Here is a 7,227-nt window from a genome sequence, read left to right on the forward strand (position 1 = left end):
CCGGTTCTTATCAATACGAAAAAACTATGTCTAGCAACAAATTATATCCAGTTTTCTACGAATCTCGGGGCTAAAAAAATGGTTTTAATCTTGTACATTTTATATCCGCGGAAAGCTGTTTATAATACGATGCGAGAAATAACTAATCTTTCTCTCTCTTCCTTAATAAAAGAGTAGCTATCAGGGAGGAAGGGAGGGGACAATGGATCGAATATTCATATTTTAGGAGTCTCAGACTTTGGGGACTGGCTTAAAGGGAATGTGCATGAATTTAGCAGTTTCTGACTGACTTTGGGGACTAAAATATGAATGACGTCACGAGAAATCATGCAACATGACGGGGCATTCTTATAAAAACTAGCGCAATAATAAAAATGTAAACAATAAACAAACAGACAGAAAATTTTTACTTAATTGTTTTAAAATCATAATGAAAAAATAATTATGGAATATTTGTTTGCAGTTATTATTATAGAAATTATTGTACTTATTTTTATAAAATTAATAATTAAATTGCTTTTAGATATCTTTCATTAATCAAATTTAAAATAAATGAGTTATAAAGTAGCTACGCTAATAGAATATATTTTCTGCTGTTGATTATAGCTCAGTGTATGGCAATATTAGAAAGAAATACATACACAAACCAGCGTCTCAATATACACACACATTTCTAAATAAAAATTTAGTGACACGTGGCGATTTTTGGTTTCCTTTTTCAAATGTTTTATTGACAAGATATAATATAATATTTGTATCCTTTTATATATAGTAATACGTTTTTTGTATGTTGATATAGTTCTCCATTTTAGAGGGCATTACATTACAAGATAAAATTTAGTCTAGTGATGATTTTATAAAAATTTTAAAAGCGAAGCTTTTTATAATTTAAGGGTCGGTCTGTCCGTACGTCTGTCCATTACGGTTAGCTCATTTTGTTAAATTAAACAGATTAGAATTGTCCTATCGATTTAAAACTTTACATGATGATTTCTATAACAATTAGGTATAACTTGGAAAACGAAGCAACTCTATAAGAATCTTTAATATTTTTCAGATGAAATCTTGTATAAAATGCAAACAAGCAGAAAATGTGATACTGCCTAGGTTTCCAGGAGAACAACAAAATGGTTACGGTATATTTACATTTTTTATCAAAACAAAGTTGACAACTACCAAAGCATAGAAATTTAAATATTAAGAAAATATGTTGTAATTAATGGAATGTTAGGAAGGGAAAGACATACAGATTGACATTTTTAATCATACTGTACCTTTGCCACTAATTATTAACAATTAGAAGATTGCTTTTCGGTTATCATTTCATTCTTATTAGGTACCTAATATTGAGAAAAGTAAGGGAATAGTGAATAGTCCCTTACGTAACATCGCCCCATATGGGGCTATTCTTCGTATTTTTAAAATGGCTTTTTATAGGTTATTTTAGGTTAGGCTAGGTTAGGTTAGGTTAGGTTTTATTGGGTTAGATGATTGCCCCACAGGGTTAGGTAATGGCCCGTTGGGTTAGAGCCTCCCGCAGGGGCTATAAATAGGAAAAAAGCTACTGTGAAAAATACAAAGAATCGCCCCATATGGTGCGATGTTACGAAAGGGACTATATCCAAAAGTAATTTCCAGTTATGGTTTTTTAACTAGGTAGCAGTAGGTAATAATTTCATTGGTATTTATATTAGTGCCGAATTAATATTTTTGCCTTTCAGTTAAGCCTATAAATACTAAAAAAAATATTTATTTCAGATGACTAACAAAGAGAAAATTAACTTTCCTGAAAGAAGAAGTTATTGATATGGTGCGAACGTGCAAGAAAGAATTTAAGTTACATCACGGAGGGTATCTGCAGCGTGTAGGTGTGGTCCGTAGTTTGACATTTACATAATTTTATTTTTTTTTAAAGCGAAGCTTTTCTATGATTACGGTCGGTCCATCCGTACGTCCGTCCGTACCTCAGTCACAGAGAGTTAGCTCTTTTCGTTTATTTAAACAAGTTAGAATTGTCCTATCGATTCCAAACTTTGCATGATGATTCCTGTAATAGTTCGGTACAAGTTAGAAAGCGTAGCAATCCTATAATCAATACCAGAATGTCCGTACATCCATTTGAAACATGTTGATTTTTAACTTTTTTGATAACAAATTATCCGATTCTTCAGATTTTTTGAAAACTGATTCCTATTACAATAAGGTACAATGTTATAAGCAAAGCATCTCTAAAAACAAGTCCTAAAAATTTAAGTATGTCCTTAAACAGTATTATCTATTTATGCAGTTTTGCAACAAATTTACTTACAATATTGTTTGTACTGAAGCATTAATATTCTGCTAATTCAGTTCTGACAATCTACAAGTGTTAATATTCGTTTGTCCTTCCATTTCAGAGCTTCGCTTTTATGGATGTTGTCATCCTTGTTTAATTTTATTTAAAAGGGGGTCATTTAGAAGTTTATTTTACTTTTATCAATTTGTTTTATCTGACACTTTCCAAAATATGTTTTATTAAGACTTTATCAATAAAAAGTAAATTTTTTGTAACTAGACCAAATATAATTAAGAATTAGAACCATAAATCTAAATACAAAACTAAAAATATCCTTGAGACATTCTATTCTGCAACCTTTTTTATTCATAAACAAATTTTAATCAAGTTATTTTGTTTATACCTAGTGTGTGTAACTGTGTTGGTACGTCTTAAACTGACAATTTTTTTAGAATTTAAAAAGTTAATCTAATTGATTTTATTTTTATTTATTATTTTGTTGTAATTAAATCAGGGTAGCCCCTTTCGTGACAACACCCCTTAAGGGGAGTTTCTTTGTATTTTCACAGTAGCTTTTCTCCTATTTCCAGCCCCAAACAATTTTGAAAATACGACGAATCGCCCCTTAAGGGGTGTTGCCACGAATGGGACTATACCCATAAATCATTTTTGATTCAATTGTTTTATATTTACCTAACAATTCTATTGTGATATATACATATATGTATTATTTAAGTAGAATTTGTTGTTATTTTAATAATTTTTAATACAAATGTTTTAACTGATTCTTGTTTATTATTTATTACGATTTAGAAACCATAAAAACTCAATTGTCACTAGAAAATCTGTACGTCCATTTATAACATGCTCATACACATATAGTAAGCTGCGCTAATATCCAATAAAAAGTAGTAAGTTTTGTTTATATATAGCTTAAGAATTTGGTTACCGATCCGATTAAGTTCTACATTTTAGGGAAGATGCATAAAGGTCCTGAAATCCTTTAGACTGTTTTTATCATTAAAATCTTAAGATGGTTTTATGCTATTTTTCTACGCTAAATTCTAAAACTAATATTCTTTAGTAAATGAATTGCTACCAAGTTCTTTATCTTGATAATCAGAGGCTTTTAGTAAAGTAGAATTTGGTGGATGGTGCATTTTGAATTAAAATTAATTAAAAAATGAATAAATTTCCAATAAAAGTTGCACTATCAGAAATACTCGTTTTATCTGGAATTATCTGGTTTTTCAACCTTAAAGTGTCACAACTATAAAATTGAATTAAATGCCCATTGTCCCCTCCCTTCCTCCCTGAGTAGCTATACACATTTCAATTAGAGATATATAAAAATGGACCATTAACAGCTGTTAAAAAGATCAAAAATAAAATAAAAATCAGCTTGTCCTTATATCCTCATAATTTAAGTGAATGTTCAATATTTATTACTTCCTTATAAAATATTCTCTGTTTGGTTAGGTGTATTTGCAGTCTCAAATTTGCCCTGGCCCTATCAATAAGTCCAATATTCAAATTTTGTTAAAATTTTATGAATTCACTATATACATACATATATTAGAATAAATAAGTATTCTAATTCAGTTCAGTATGATCTCAAATTTAACCCTAAAAAGTCAGATTTGGGGGTGGGGAGAAACTTATATTTATAAACTTATGAAAAGTTTTAATATATAGAAAGGCATAGAAAATAGTTTCAAACAGTGGCGTGCGAACCGAAGGGGGCATTTGTGGCAATCGCCCCCCCCCCCCCTAGCGACCAAAAATGCCCCATTTTGCATCCCCCCTGGTCAACAAAAATGCCCCTTTTTGCCCCCTACCTTACAAAAAGCAAAACTATCCCAGTTTCCAAAAAAGATCAAGAAATACTAAAAAAAAAAAATTTTGGCGCTTCGCGCCAAACAAACAGTTACTATTTATTTCACCTTACCAAATTTTTAAATTAGTGTAGAAATTAGGTTATAATCTTTTTTCACTGAACATAACAAACCAGGTAATAGGAAGTATTTTATTTTGTATAATATAAACTTTTTACCAAAGAAATTTTGTACATCCCCAATGATGATACACTAAATTACCCCTTATATAGATTACAATTAGTGGATGAAATGTATGGAAACTTGACTTAATTAACCAACCAATCAAAATTCCATTAAAGTTGAGCCAAAGATTAAGAAAATTTTATATGAAATATTGGGGACTAGTGTAATAAATAGCCCAAAAACCCCTCCCTCCCTGCATATTTGAAGAAAAAAATTTGCAATTCGCGCCCTTCCAAATGGTTTCTGCTTTTTATCACATTGTATATTTTGTTTTTATTTCTATAAAAACATGTGTAAACAACAAATATTCAATCAAAAAGTTATTTTATATAAAAAAGAAACAGCATTGATATTTATCTAAGCCTTTTTCTCAACACTGTATGTCTGTCTAAATGAATAACTATATATGATGTCATATTTATTTTCAGGATAAGTTTTTAATTTTTTTTGTGTACATACCCTTACAAAAAGACATGTTTTTTTATGGCAATTTTCATTAAAAACCCTTAAAACTAACTACACTCTATATTCCTTACTTGATAAAATACGCCACTCTTGTTGATTTTAGTTCAAAGGGGGAGTAAATATTTTTAGGTGCGCTTCACGCACTGCCCTTATAAATCCTTGGAAACACCACTTAATCAAAAATAACAGAGTTTTAAAGTGCCATTTAAAGAAGGTAGGATATGTTGATATAACTTTTTAGCTTCTCTATTATTCACTATGGCTGTCAGTACGTAATGTTAAGGGGAAAATGTGATTTATTCAACTGCAATTAAAAAAAGAAGGCTAAAACTTAATGTTAACATTCCCATCATTATGGAGTATAATTAACTATTAAAAATTCATGAAGGTCGGACTGCTTTTCAGGACGTTTTTGGCTATTTTTGTATCTTTTAAATTTTGGGTATAGTCCCTTTTGTGACATTGCCTCTTAAGGTGCATTTTGTCTTATTTTACAGTAGCTTTTCACCTATTTATAGCTCCTGCGGGGCCAATTGCCTAACCCTGCGGGGAAATCATCTGACCTAACTTAACCTAGAATAACCTATTAAAAGCTACTATGAAAATATGAAGAAATGCCCCTTAAGAGGCGTTGCCACAAAAGAGACTATACCCCAAAGTTTTCAATATTTCTAAGAGATTTTTATATCTGTAGATGAAAGGACAAGTATTTTTTTTATTTTTTACATAGATCTTTATATCTTTGGTTTTTATGGTACGATGAATTTTTGTGTGGATTATAATATTTAAAAAAATAAAATTTCTCGCTGTTTCAAGCATCCAGTATGTAATTTACTTTGACTGTCATCACACAACATACAGGAAAAAGGATTTGTGACTTTTTCTACCTAAAATATATATTTATTTCAACAGATGCTCTTTAAATCTACTTGTCTGTATTCTTATTAATGATTTTTTGTGCTTTGCTACTTAAACTGTTTTTAACCTATTTTTGAATGGGGGGTCAAAAATATACTAGGACACCTATAGAATCAGACTGCAGAGCCCAAATTTGAATTAAGTCCCCAATAAACTTTTTTGGGGGATTTGAAAATTAATTTTTAGTGTTGCTGTAATCATTTTGACCGAAGCAAAAGCTCTTTTTTTACTTCGGGTAACATTGTGGCTTACAGAACATTTTTATATAATTCACTTTATATTGATACAATAAAAAAAACATTACTCTGTTCATTGAAAATAATTTTTTTTCCAAAACAATTAATTTCATTGAAAAATCTAACATTTACAATAAAACAAATAATTCTGAAATCTAACCCATAAGTCTTGTTTTATATAATTCTTTACAATTCAAAAAAAGAGTGTTTTCACAAAGTGACATATTTCCAATGTAGTTAAATATTTTTTATTTAATTAAAATGAAAAGAATGAAAACCATACACATAAATGATACATACTTTTTAAAATTATTTTAAAAGATAAGTTTGAATAATCTTATTTTATAACACATTTGTATATGTGACAAAAATAAATTTGTTGTATTGCATAAACATTTGTTGTCATTTAACCCTTTACAGCCATTTTTTATGTTTTTAAAATAAGTGAGAGAACACAAACATGTTAATGTTAATTCGTTGATATATTATAAAGAATTAACTTTTTAGTGAATTTTTATAGTAAAATCATAAGGCCTAATTTACTCTATACCAGAATACAATATTTATGAAGCAAAACACTCTAAAAGCTACGAATTTTACCCAAATAAAAAAAAGACCTTTTGCTTCGGTCAAAATGATCCCGGCAACAGTAAAAATGAATATTTAAATTCCCCCAAAAAAGTTTATTGGGGGCTTAATTCAAATTTAGGCTCTGCAGTCTCATTCTACTGGTGTCATAGTATATTTTTTATACACGTTTTAAAAATAGGTTAAAAACAGTTTAAAGATGTTGTCATCCTTGTTGTCATACAATAAAGAAATATTTAAAATCAGTTTTACATTTCCAAAATGAGTGTTTTTATCTCCCCCCCCCCCCCAAATTTTTTTAATGGGGTTATTCATCCTTCCTGCTGAGATTTTATAACATCCCCTTCCACCCATAAAAAATGTTTTGTGGTGGGGGGGGGGGGGGGGGGAGGAAGGTTAAATTATCTTCTGTACTTTTTTTTCGAAGATTCTTTCTAGCTCCCTTCCCTTCGGTCAGTGCAGGGTGAGGAGAAGGGATGGGGGAGAATAGATGGGAGGGGGGGAAGAGATTGGGGATATAAATGGGAAATAGGGATGGGGGAAGGAATGGGGAAGAAGGGATAAAGACTAGAAGGCCCATAATCAAATAATCCCACCCCTTAAAACGCCCTTATTTAAAATTAGTATATATAATCAAAATGCCCCCCCCTAAAGCAAAGTGCCCCCCCCCCCCGGGGCACTTTGA

At 30.4% G+C, this 7,227-nt stretch overlaps 1 long non-coding RNA gene across 1 annotated transcript; it reads left to right on the top strand.

Moving 5' to 3' along the window:
* The first annotated feature begins 524 nt into the window (after positions 1-524).
* LOC145311878 (uncharacterized) lies at positions 525-3,056 on the top strand. Its single transcript, XR_013876821.1, has 2 exons — positions 525-1,136; positions 1,759-3,056. It is a non-coding gene; the product is annotated as an uncharacterized LOC145311878 (long non-coding RNA).
* The last annotated feature ends 4,171 nt before the right edge of the window (positions 3,057-7,227 follow it).

This window comes from Acartia tonsa, chromosome 2, assembly GCF_053477335.1.
Source record: "Acartia tonsa isolate MP-2025a chromosome 2, ASM5347733v1, whole genome shotgun sequence".
Lineage (NCBI taxonomy): Eukaryota > Metazoa > Arthropoda > Copepoda > Calanoida > Acartiidae > Acartia > Acartia tonsa.